This window comes from Somniosus microcephalus, unplaced genomic scaffold, assembly GCF_052327205.1.
Source record: "Somniosus microcephalus isolate GS21.2 unplaced genomic scaffold, FLI_Smic_1.0 unresolved_chr1, whole genome shotgun sequence".
Taxonomy (NCBI): domain Eukaryota; kingdom Metazoa; phylum Chordata; class Chondrichthyes; order Squaliformes; family Somniosidae; genus Somniosus; species Somniosus microcephalus.
This window is the reverse complement of record NW_028225179.1, coordinates 23,818,949-23,832,149: the sequence shown is the minus strand read 5'-3', so window position 1 is coordinate 23,832,149 and position 13,201 is coordinate 23,818,949. Positions and strand designations below refer to the sequence as shown.

The 13,201-nt window shown below is 47.8% G+C and overlaps 3 non-coding genes across 3 annotated transcripts; 1 reads left to right on the top strand and 2 right to left on the bottom strand.

The window, feature by feature from the left end:
- Positions 1–567: 567 nt before the first annotated feature.
- On the bottom strand, positions 568–655 carry trnap-ugg (transfer RNA proline (anticodon UGG)). Its single transcript is given in 2 exon segments — positions 568–603; positions 620–655. It is a non-coding gene; the product is annotated as a tRNA-Pro (tRNA).
- A 4,745-nt stretch (positions 656–5,400) lies between these two features.
- On the bottom strand, positions 5,401–5,488 carry trnap-ugg (transfer RNA proline (anticodon UGG)). The gene is given in 2 exon segments: positions 5,401–5,436; positions 5,453–5,488. It is a non-coding gene; the product is annotated as a tRNA-Pro (tRNA).
- Positions 5,489–6,004: 516 nt separating this feature from the next.
- Positions 6,005–6,086, top strand: trnan-guu (transfer RNA asparagine (anticodon GUU)). Its single transcript has one exon. It is a non-coding gene; the product is annotated as a tRNA-Asn (tRNA).
- The last annotated feature ends 7,115 nt before the right edge of the window (positions 6,087–13,201 follow it).

The window sequence follows — 13,201 nt, the reverse complement described above, 5'->3', positions numbered from 1 at the left end:
TTTCTTTGGTTGAGAGGTAAATTATGGGCAAGAAGTCCTCGTTCTTTTCGGCATACTCTCATGGGATCTGAGAACCCGGTTTAACATCTTACTAGAAAGACGGCACTACCTCAGTACTGCACTGGAGTGTCAGCCTGGATTATGTGCTCAATTCTCTGGAGAGGGGCTTGAGTTTGCTACCGCTGAGCGAGGGCTGACACCTACACTCAGTTCATTTGGCTGGAGTGAAATGTCGGAGATAAAGGGAATAACTATAATGGAGTAAACCTTCAACTTGGCGTCCAGGAAAAACCGGGCATCGTAATCGGCCGCTCGGTAAAGAAACAGCCCGACTTATGTTGCCATCGATTTCATAAGCATTGAAAATCAGGCCTGTCTATAATGGGCGGGGTCGTGGTCAGTTGCGAATCAATCTGGGTCTGTTTGAACCAGGAGTGCTCACAGTCCCGGATCATTCTGTGTCTGTTTGAAATGGCAGAGCTCACAATCTCGGATCATGCCGTTTTTTTAGAAGCAGAGCGATTTCAGCTTTGATGACCAAGTTGTTGAGTTTAAGAAAATGTGTGAGGGCTCGTCCGGGATTTGAACCCGGGACCTCTCGCATTTTAATCGTGAAATGCCCAAAGCGAGAATCATACCCCTAGACCAACGAGCCGCCGATGTCATTTCCCATTTGCATTGAGTTTCACTGCGCTGGTGCGAATCCAGCTCACAGAGGACCTGTTTATTCAGTTGAAATATTTTTATCTTTTACTCAACCCACTTCTTTTTTCGAGCAGTTTCCTTGAACCTGCTCACAATTCGCCCCGTAAAAAGAGTTACACCGGCATCAGCGGACGCACAGATTAATGGATAAGACGTTTGACTTCCGTTCCAAATGCTTTAGTTGTCAGAAGATTGAAGGTTCGAGTCCTACCACGGTCGTTTAGTTATCTGGGTGACACTTTTTATATTCTGAATCTGGCGTTAAACCGACCATTTTTGACAGTCCCTCACCTGAAGTTGAATTTCTTTCAGGGTAGTTCTACTTAGATGCAAAAAGCAAGAAATGGAATGTCTGAGAGCAGTGTATCGGTGAGAAAAGGTGGCCGAGAGGTTAAGGCGATGGACTGCTGATCCATTGTGCTTTACAAGCGTGGGTTAGAATCCAATCCTCGTCGCTGTTATATTACACGTTTGATGCTGATGCACTTTCTAAACATTTTACTGAATCTTACTTGAAATACAATTTCCTGAAAATTGCACTGGTGTTGCTGGTCTGTGCCTTTGCATTGCTCATATCTTGTTAAAATTAAAATATTCCAAAAAATTTCTCAACCCACCATGAATGAAAGTGGAGATGAGATCGCGAATCGGAGACTGAGAACCCTCTCTTCCTTCTTCCGTCCTCTGCGATTGGCACCGAAGGAAAGACTAGCGGCAACACAGGCAAATGATTAGGGAGCAGAAACATAAATTTCTCCTTTGCGGGCAATTTAATTTCAAAAATATTTATCAAACTTAATGACGAGATTTTCTGTTTTTGGGACTTTGGTTGAGAGATAAATAATGCGCGAGAAATCCTCGTTCTTTTCAGCGTTCTCTCATGGGATCTGAAGCCCCAGTTTAACATCTTACGAGAAAGACGGCACTCATCGACAGTGCAGCACTACCTCAGCACTGCCCTGGAGTGGCAGCCTGGATTATGTGCTCAAGTCTCTGGAGTGCGGCTTGAGTTTGCAACCGCTGAGCCACGGCTGACACCTAAACTCAGTTCATTTGGCTGGAGTAAAATGACGGAGCTAAGTGGAAAAATGATAATGGAGTAAACTTTCAACTTGGCGTCCAAGATTAAACCGGGCATCGTTTTAGAAACAGCCCGATTTATGTTGCCATAGATTTCATAAGCTTTGAAAATCAGGCCTGTCTATAATGGGCGTGGTCGCGGTCAGTTGCGAATCATTCTGGGTCTGTTTAAACCGGGAAAGCTCACAGTCCCGGATCATTCTGTGTCTGTTTGAAATGGCAGAGCTCACAATCTCGGATCAATCCGTTTATTTTAGAAGCAGAGCGATTTCAGCTTTGATGACCGAGTTGTTGAGTTTAACAACATGTGTCAGGGCTTAGTCCGGGATTGGAACCCGGGATCGCTCGCATTTAAATCGTGAAATGCCCAAAGCGAGAATCATACCCCTAGACCAACGAGCCGCCGATGTCATTTCCCATTTGCATTGAGTTTCACTGCGCTGGTGGGAATCCAGCTCACAGAAGACCTGTTAATTCAGTTGAAATATTTTTATCTTTTCCTCAAACCACTTCTTTTTTCGAGCAGTTTCCTTGAACCTGCTCACAATTCGCCCCATAAAAAGAGATTTAGCGGCATCAGCGGCCGCATAGACTAATGGATTAGGCATCTTACTTCTGTTGCAAATTCTTCAGTTATCAGAAGATTGAAGGTTCAAGTCTTACAAAGGTCCTTTAATTATCTGGGCGACACTTTTTATATTCTGAATCTGGCGTGAAACCGGCCATTTTTGACAGTCCCTCATCTGAAGTAACGGAAGGCCTGTTGCTTACATTAAGCTGATTGTACATTATCAACATTGTAGATCTTTGTGCACGGGCAGGATAAGCGGTGAACTTGAATTTCTTTCAGGGTAGTTCTTATTAGATGCAAAGAGCAAGAAATGGAATGTCTGAGAACATTGCATCGGTGAGACGAGGTGGCTGAGAGGTTAAGGCGATGGACTGCTAATCCATTGTGCTCTGCACGCGTGGGTTTGCATCCCATCCTCGTCGTTACTGTATTACACGTTTGATGCTGATGCACTTTCCAAGCATTTCACTGAACCTTACTTGAAATACATTTTCGTGGAAATTGCACTGGTGTTGCTGGTCTGTGCCCCTGCGTTGCTCATATCTTGTTAAAATTAAAATATTCCAAGAAATTTCTCAACCCACCTTGAATGAAAGTGGAGATGAGATCGCGAATCGGAGACAGCGAACCCTCTCTTCCTTCTTCCTTCCTCTGAGATTGGCACCGAATGAAAGACTAGCGGCAACAGAGGCAAATGATAAGGGAGCAGGAACATTAATTTCTCCTTTGGAATTTCAAAAATATTTATCAAACTTAAAGACGAGATTTTCTGTTTTTGGGTCTTTGGTTGAGAGATAAATAATGCGCGAGAAATCCTCGTTCTTTTCAGCATTCTTTCATGGGATCTGAAGGCCCAGTTTAACATCTTACTAGAAAGACGGCACTGCCGACAGCGCAGCACTACCTCAGTACTGCCCTGGAGTGTCAGCCTGGATTATGCACTCAATTCTCTGGAGTGAGGCTTGAGTATGCTACCGCTGAGCCACGGCTGACACCGAAACTCAGTTCATTTGGCTGGAGTAAAATGACGGAGATAAAGGGAAAAATGATAATGGAGTAAACTTTCAACTTGGCGTCCAAGATTAAACCGGGCATCGTTTTAGAAACAGCCCGATTTATGTTGCCATAGATTTCATAAGCTTTGAAAATCAGGCCTGTCTATAATGGGCGTGGTCGTGGTCAGTTGCGAATCAATCTGGGTCTGTTTGAACCGGGAGTGCTCACAGTCCCGGATCATTCTGGGTCTGTTTGAACCGGGAGTGCTCACAGTCCCGGATCATTCTGGGTCTGTTTGAACCGGGAGTGCTCACAGTCCCGGATCATTCTGGGTCTGTTTGAAATGGCAGAGCTCACAATCTCGGATCATGCCGTTTTTTTAGAAGCAGAGCGATTTCAGCTTTGATGACCGAGTTGTTGAGTTTAAAAAAATGAGTCAGGGCTCGTCCGAGATTTGAACCCGGGACTTCTCGCATTTTAATCGTGATATGCCCAAAGCGAGAATCATACTCCTAGACCAACGAGCCGCCGATGTCGTTTCCCATTTGCATTGAGTTTCACTGCGCTGGTGCGAATCCAGCTCACAGAGGACCTGTTAATTCAGTTGAAATATTTTTATCTTTTCCTCAATCCATTTCTTTTTTCGAGCAGTTTCCTTGAACCTGCTCACAATTCGCCCCATAAAAAGAGATTCAGCGGCATCAGCGGCCGCATAGACTAAAGGATTAAGCATCTGACTTCTGTTGCACATTCTTCAGTTATCAGAAGATTGAAGGTTCAAGTCCTACAAAGGTCTTTTAATTATCTGGGCGACACTTTTTATATTCTGAATCTGGCGTGAAACCGGCCATTTTTGACAGTCCCTCATCTGAAGTAACGGAAGGCCTGTTTCTTTCATTAAGCTGATTGTACATTTTCAACATTGTAGATCTGTGTGCACGGGCAGGATAAGCGGTGAAGTTGAATTTCTTTCAGGGTAGTTCTAATTAGATGTAAAAAGCAAGAAATGCAATGTCTGAAAGCAATGTATTGGTGAGACGAGGTGGCCGAGAGGTTAAGGCGCTGGATTGCTAATCCATTGTGCTCTGCACGCGTGGGTTCGTAATCCCATCCTCGTCATTACTGTATTACACGTTTGATGCTGATGCACTTTCCAAGCATTTCACTGAATCTTACTTGAAATACAATTTCGTGAAAATTGTACTGGTGTTGCTGGTCTGTGCCCCTGCATTGCTCATATCTTGTTAAAATTAAAATATTCCAGGAAATTTCTCAACCCACCTTGAATGAAAGTGGAGATGAGATCGCGAATCGGAGACTGAGAACCCTCTCTTCCTTTCTTCCTTCCTTTGAGATTGGCACCGAATGAAAAGACTAGCGGCAAGAGAGGCAAATGATTAGAGAACAGGAACATAAATTTCTCCTTTGGAATTTCAAAAATATTTATCAAACTTAAAGACGAGATTTTCTGTTTTTGGGTCTTTGGTTGAGAGATTAATAATGCGCGAGTAATCCTCGTTCTTTTCAGCATTCTCTCATTGGATCTGAAGCCCCAGTTTAACATCTTACTAGAAAGACGGCACTGCCGACAGTGCAGCACTACCTCAGTACTGCCCTGGAGTGTCAGCCTGGATTATGCACTCAAGCCTCTGAAGTGAGGCTTGAGTATGCTACCGCTGAGCCTCGGCTGACACCTAAACTCAGTTCATTTGGCTGGAGTAAAATGACGGAGATAATGGGAAAAATGATAATGGAGTAAACTTTCAACTTGGCGTCCAAGATTAAACCGGGCATCGATTTAGAAACAGCCCGATTGATGTTGCCATGGATTTCATAAGCTTTGAAAAACAGGCCTGTCTATAATGGGCGTGGTCGTGGTCAGTTGCGAATCAATCTGGGTCTGTTTGAACCAGGAGTGCTCACAGTCCCGGATCATTCTGTGTCTGTTTGAAATGGCAGAGCTCACAATCTCGGATCATGCCGTTTTTTTAGAAGCAGAGCGATTTCAGCTTTGATGACCAAGTTGTTGAGTTTAAGAAAATGTGTGAGGGCTCGTCCGGGATTTGAACCCGGGACCTCTCGCATTTTAATCGTGAAATGCCCAAAGCGAGAATCATACCCCTAGACCAACGAGCCGCCGATGTCATTTCCCATTTGCATTGAGTTTCACTGCGCTGGTGCGAATCCAGCTCACAGAGGACCTGTTAATACAGTTGCTATATTTTTATCTTTTCCTCAATCCACTTCTTTTTTCGAGCAGTTTCCTTGAACCTGCTCACAATTCGCCCCATAAAAAGAGATCCAGCGGCATCAGCGGCCGCATAGCCTGATGGATTAGGCATCTGACTTCTGTTGCAAATTCTTCAGTTATCAGAAGATTGAAGGTTTGAAGGTTCAAGTCCTACAAAGGTCTTTTAATTATCTGGGCGACACTTTTTATATTCTGAATCTGGCGTGAAACCGGCCATTTTTGACAGTCCCTCATCTGAAGTAACGGAAGGCCTGTTGCTTACATTAGCTGATTGTACATTTTCAACATTGTAGATCTGTGTGCACGGGCAGGATAAGCGGTGAAGTTGAATTTCTTTCAGGGTAGTTCTAATTAGATGTAAAAAGCAAGAAATTGAATGTCTGAAAGCAGTATATTGGTGAGACGAGGTGGCCGAGTGGTTAAGGCGATGGACTGTTAATCCGTTGTGCTCTGCACGCGTGGGTTCGAGTCCCATCCTCGTCGTTACTGTTTTACACGTTTGATGCTGATGCACTTTCCAAGCATTTCACTGAATCTTACTTGAAATACAATTTCGTGAAAATTGCACTGGTGTTGCTGGTCTGTGCCCCTGCATTGCTGGTCTGTGCCCCTGCATTGCACATATCTTGTTAAAATTAAAATATTCCAAGAAATTTCTCAACCCACCTTGAATGAAAGTGGAGATGAGATCGTGAATCGGAGATTGAGAACCCTCTCTTCCTTCTTCCTTCCTTTGAGATTGGCACCGAATGAAAAGACTAGCGGCAACAGAGGCAAATGATTAGGGAACAGGAATATAAATTTCTCCTTTGGAATTTCAAAAATATTTATCAAACTTAAAGATGAGATTTTCTCTTTTTGGCTCATTGGTTGAGAAATAAATAATGCGCGAGAAATCCTCGTTCTTTTCAGCATTCTCTCATGGGATCTGAAGCCCCAGTTTAACATCTTACTAGAAAGACGGCACTGCCGACAGTGCAGCACTACCTCAGTACTGCCCTGGAGTGTCAGCCTGGATTATGCACTCAAGTCTCTGGAGTGAGGCTTCAGTGTGCTACCGCTGAGCCACGGCTGACACCTAAACTCAGTTCATTTGGCTGGAGTAAAATGACGGAGATAATGGGAAAAATGATAATGGAGTAAACTTTCAACTTGGCGTCCAAGATTAAACCGGGCATCGATTTAGAAACAGCCCGATTGATGTTGCCATGGATTTCATAAGCTTTGAAAAACAGGCCTGTCTATAATGGGCGTGGTCGTGGTCAGTTGCGAATCAATCTGGGTCTGTTTGAACCAGGAGTGCTCACAGCCCCGGATCATTCTGTGTCTGCTTGAAATGGCAGAGCTCACAATCTCGGATACATAGATACATAGAAGATAGGAGCAGGAGTAGGCCATTCGGCCCTTCGTGCCTGCTCCGCCATTCGATGAGATCATGGCTGATCTTTTAATTCAGTATCCCGTCCCCGCCTTCTCTCCGTAACCCTTAACCCCTTTTGCCCGTAGAAATATATCTAATTCCCTCTTAAATATATTTAATGAGCTGGCGTACACTGCCCTCTGTGGCAATGAGTTCCACAGGTTCACCACTCTCTGAGTGAAGAAATTCCCCCTCATCTCTGTCCTAAATGGTTTAGCCCTTATCCTCAAATTATGTCCTCTAGTTCTGTTCTCACCCGCCAAGGGAAACATTCCTTCTGCATCCAGTCTGTCTAGACCTGTCAGAATTTTATACACTTCTATGAGGTCCCCTCTCAATCTTCTAAACTCCAGTGTGTACATCCCTAAACTACATAGTCTCTCCTCATAGGTCATTCCCGCCATTCCTGGTATCAGCCTGGTGAATCGCCGCTGCACCCCCTCCATGGCAAGAACATCCTTCCTCAGATGAGGCGACCAAAACTGTACACAGTACTCGAGGTGTGGTCTCACCAGTGCCCTGTACAGCTGCAGCAAGGTATCCCTGTTCCTGTATTCTAACCCTTTTGCTATGAAGGCCAGCATACCGTTTGCCTTCTTGACCGCCTGTTGCACCTGCATGCTCGCCTTCAGTGACTGGTGTACAAGAACACCCAGGTCTCTCTGTACTTCCCCCTCTCCCAATCTATTGCCATTTAAATAATAATTTGCCCTCCCGTTCCTGCACCCAAGGTGGATAACTTCGCACTTGTCCACATTATAGTGCATCTGCCATTTATCCGCCCAATCGCCCAGTCTGTCCAAATCGCTCTGGAGCTTCCTGGTCTCTTCCTCTGAGCCCACCCCCCCTCCTAGTTTAGTGTCGTCTGCAAATTTGGAAATGCTGCATCCGACTCCCTGATCCAGGTCATTAATGTAAATTGTGAACAGCTGGGGGCCCAGGACAGATCCCTGTGGTACCCCACTTGTTACTGCCTGCCATTCAGAAAATGAGCCGTTTATTCCAACTCTCTGTTTTCTATCTGACAGCCAGTTCCCTATCCACGCCAAAACTTTCCCCTTTATCCCATGAGCCTCAATTTTCCATGCTAATCTTTTATGTGGGACCTTATCGAAGGCCTTTTGGAAGTCCAGGTACACCACATCTACTGGCTCTCCCCCATCTATTCTACCAGTTACTCCCTCAAAAAATTCCAATAGATTAGTCAAGCACGATTTACCCTTTGTAAATCCATGTTGACTCTGTCCTATCCTGTCCCCATTTGCTAAGTGCTCCGCTATTTCATCCTTAATGATGGACTCCAGCATTTTGCCCACAACTGATGTAAGGCTTACAGGTCTGTAATTACCTGCTTTTTCCCTACCCCCCTTTTTGAATAGTGGGGTAACGTTAGCTACCCTCCAATCCATCGGCACTGTTCCCGAGTCTAATGAATTCTGAAAAATCATCCTTAGTGCATCCGCTATCTCTAGGGCCACCTCCTTCAGTACCCTAGGATGCATGTTATCAGGCCCTGGGGATTTGTCCACCTTCAATCCCTTTAGCTTCCTTAACACCATATCCTTAGAGATATTGATTTGCGTCAGTTCCTCCTTTGCCAATGTCCCTATTTTTCCCGATATCCCAGGGAGGTTTTTTGTGTCTTCCTTCGTAAAGACTGACCCAAAGTATGCATTTAGTTGATCTGCCATTTCCTTATTTCCCATTATATATTCCCCCGTATCTGACTGCAATGGACCAACTTTGGTTTTCACCAGTCTTTTCCTTTTGATATACTTATAAAAGCTTTTGGAGTTAGTTTTTATATTTTCCGCCAGCTTGTTTTCGTAAGCTATTTTGCCCCTCTTGATTATGCCCTTTGCCCTCCTTTGCTCTATCTTAAACTGTTCCCAATCTTCCGCTCTGGCGCTTTTTTTGGCTATTTTATACGCCCTATCTTTGGATTTTATGCTGTCTCTAATTTCCCCTGTTATCCACGGTTGAGTCACCTTTTTAGATTTCCTTTTATGCCAGATTGGTATAAACAATTTTTGCAATTTTGTCATTCTATCTTTAAATGTTTGCCATTGTTTATCTACCTCCAGTCCTCCCAGGAACGTTGTCCAATCAGACCTACTCAGTTCCCGTCTCATGGCATCATAATTCCCCTTGTTTAAATTCAGGACCTTAGTCTCTGAGTCAATTTCTTCGCTCTCCATTTCGAGTGAGAAATCGATCATGTTATGATCGCTCTGACCCAAGGGTCCCCGTACAACAAGATTACTGATTAGTCCCTTCTCATTGCACAGTACCCAGTCCAATATAGCCTGTTCCCGAGTTGGTTCCTCGACATATTGATCCAGATAACCATCCCTCAAACACTCAAGGAATTCCTCCTCCTCATTATTTTTACTGATTAGGCTAGTCCAATCTATATGTAAGTTAAAGTCACCTATGATGACAGCTGTGCTCTTATTGCACGCTTCTCTAATTTCCCTCGTGATGCCCTCCCTAACCTCTATTTTACTATTTGGAGGCCTATATACCACTCCTATTAATGTTTTTCGCCCCTCGCTATTTCTTAGCTCCACCCATATAGATTCTGTATTAACTGAGTTAATATCCTTCCTTTCAATTGCATTTATCCCCTCTTTTACTAGCAATGCTACCCCTCCTCCCTTTCTTTTTTGTCGATCCTTCCTAAATACTGAATACCCCTGTATGTTAAGCTCCCAGCCCTGCTCACCCTGCAACCATGTTTCCGTAATCCCAATTAGGTCATAATTATTAACCTCTATTTCCACAGCTAATTCATCTACCTTGTTCCTGATGCTTCTCGCATTAAGGTATAAAACCCTCAGGCTTTTTTTATGCTCACATTTTTTATGAATTAGTTTGGCCCTTTGTTTTTTGTTCCTCACCCTTTTATCATTTATTTCTGTCTGCCTTTCACTTTCCTCTATTTCACTACATAGGTTTCTAGCCCCCTGCCATACTAGTTTAAATGCTCCCGAACTGCTTTATCAAAAATTACCCCGAGAACATCAGTTCCATCTCTGCACAGGTGTAGACCGTCCCTTTTGTATAGGTCACACCTACCACAAAACTGGTTCCAATGCCTCAAAAATTTAAAACCCTCCCTCTTACACCACTGCTCAAGCCACGTATTTAGCCTAACTATCCTGTTCTCTGTACTCTTACTAGCACGTGGCACTGGTAGTAATCCAGAGATTACTACCTTCGAGGTCCTACTTTTTAGCTTGGCTCCTAACTCCCGAAATTCTACTTGTAGGACCTCTTCCCTTTTTTTAGCTACGTCGTTGGTACCAACATGTATCACGACAACTGGCTGTTCCCCCTCCCCCTCCAGAATGTTCTGCACCCGCGCCGAGACATCCTTGACCCTTGCACCAGGGAGGCAACATACCATCCTGGAGTCTCGGTCGCGACCACAGAAACCCCTATCTATTCCCCTTACAATCGAATCCCCTATTACTATAGCCCTGCCACTCTTTTTCCCTCCCTTCTTTGCAACAGAGCCAGTCATGGTGCCATGAGCCTGGCTGCTGGTGCCTTCCCCCGATGTGTCACCCCCCCCGACAACAGTACCTAAGGCGGTGAACCTGTTGCTAAGGGAGACAACCCCAGGGGATTTCTGCACTACCTTCCTGCCCTTGCTCTGCCTTTTGGTCACCCATGTACTGTCTACGCTGGCCTTAACCTGCGGTGTGACCAACTCACTAAATGTGCTATCCACACCCCTCTCAGAATCGTGGATGCTCCAAAGTGAGTCCATCTGCAGCTCAAGGGCCGTCATGCGGTCCCACATGAGCTGCAGCTGGACACACTTCCTGCACACATAGTCGTCAGGGACACAGGAAGCGTCCCTGATTTCCCACATGTTACAGGAGGAGCATGACACAGGTCCGAGCTCTACTGCCATGACTTAACCCTTATATTACTTTTAATTTTCTAGTTTTAGTTTATTTATCGACTTTTGTTTTCCCGAAGCTTACTTAGACCAATGTATACTGTACTCCTCTTATTCCTTTTTAAACTAACCAAATCCCACTAGTTTTGGTTTTACTTCCTAGGAAGGTTTGAGGAAAGTACTTACCAGTTAGTCTTACCTCCCTGGTCTTTCGCTGACTTCCCGGTCTTGTGTCCCCTTGGTCCTACGCCGACTTCCCACTCCTCCCGGTTCCTGCCCTGCTGAAAAGAAACTGAGACCAAAAAATTTGTGACCTCTGTTTTTAGACAGCTGCTAAAAGACTACTAGGTTAGAGGAGGGGGGCGGTGGGGGTTCCTACTCTGTAGGAACTCGGGTTTAAGCCACCACCCTCCTTAAATACCTTTCACCTGGGTGCTTCCCACCAGGTCCGCTTCTGAAAAAAAGCTCAAGAGCTGGACTTCCGCCTCAGCTGTTTTTTAAATGGCCCCGAGTCTCGCCGACTGCTGCCTCTCCGCTGCTGCTCTCTCCCGACTGGTCTCGGGCCTCGCTGGTCGCCGGGTTTCCTGCCGAGCTCCTCCTCGCTGCTCCCGCTGGTCCCGACTGGTCTCGGGCCTCGCCTCTCTCCGGTTTTTATACCGGTCTCACACTGCTCCCGACTGGTCTCGGGCCTCGCTGGTCGCCGGGTTCCCTGCCGAGCTCCTCCTCGCTGCTCCCGCTGGTCCCGACTGGTCTCGGGCCTCGCCTCTCTCCGGTTTTTATACCGGTCTCACACTGCTCCCGACTGGTCTCGGGCCTCACTGGTCGCCGGGTTTCCTGCCGAGCTCCTCCTCGCTGCTCCCGCTGGTCCCGACTGGTCTCGGGCCTCGCCTCTCTCCGGTTTTTATACCGGTCTCACACTGCTCCCGACTGGTCTCGGGCCTCGCTGGTCGCCGGGTTCCCTGCCGAGCTCCTCCTCGCTGCTCCCGCTGGTCCCGACTGGTCTCGGGCCTCGCCTCTCTCCGGTTTTTATACCGGTCTCACACTGCTCCCGACTGGTCTCGGGCCTCGCTGGTCGCCGGGTTTCCTGCCGAGCTCCTCCTCGCTGCTCCCGCTGGTCCCGACTGGTCTCGGGCCTCGCCTCTCTCCGGTTTTTATACCGGTCTCACACTGCTCCCGACTGGTCTCGGGCCTCGCTGGTCGCCGGGTTCCCTGCCGAGCTCCTCCTCGCTGCTCCCGCTGGTCCCGACTGGTCTCGGGCCTCGCCTCTCTCCGGTTTTTATACCGGTCTCACACTGCTCCCGACTGGTCTCGGGCCTCGCTGGTCGCCGGGTTTCCTGCCGAGCTCCTCCTCGCTGCTCCCGCTGGTCCCGACTGGTCTCGGGCCTCGCCTCTCTCCGGTTTTTATACCGGTCTCACACTGCTCCCGACTGGTCTCGGGCCTCGCTGGTCGCCGGGTTCCCTGCCGAGCTCCTCCTCGCTGCTCCCGCTGGTCCCGACTGGTCTCGGGCCTCGCCTCTCTCCGGTTTTTATACCGGTCTCACACTGCTCCCGACTGGTCTCGGGCCTCGCTGGTCGCCGGGTTTCCTGCCGAGCTCCTCCTCGCTGCTCCCGCTGGTCCCGACTGGTCTCGGGCCTCGCCTCTCTCCGGTTTTTATACCGGTCTCACACTGCTCCCGACTGGTCTCGGGCCTCGCTGGTCGCCGGGTTCCCTGCCGAGCTCCTCCTCGCTGCTCCCGCTGGTCCCGACTGGTCTCGGGCCTCGCCTCTCTCCGGTTTTTATACCGGTCTCACACTGCTCCCGACTGGTCTCGGGCCTCGCTGGTCGCCGGGTTTCCTGCCGAGCTCCTCCTCGCTGCTCCCGCTGGTCCCGACTGGTCTCGGGCCTCGCCTCTCTCCGGTTTTTATACCGGTCTCACACTGCTCCCGACTGGTCTCGGGCCTCGCTGGTCGCCGGGTTTCCTGCCGAGCTCCTCCTCGCTGCTCCCGCTGGTCCCGACTGGTCTCGGGCCTCGCCTCTCTCCGGTTTTTATACCGGTCTCACACTGCTCCCGACTGGTCTCGGGCCTCGCTGGTCGCCGGGTTCCCTGCCGAGCTCCTCCTCGCTGCTCCCGCTGGTCCCGACTGGTCTCGGGCCTCGCCTCTCTCCGGTTTTTATACCGGTCTCACACTGCTCCCGACTGGTCTCGGGCCTCGCTGGTCGCCGGGTTTCCTGCCGAGCTCCTCCTCGCTGCTCCCGCTGGTCCCGACTGGTCTCGGGCCTCGCCTCTC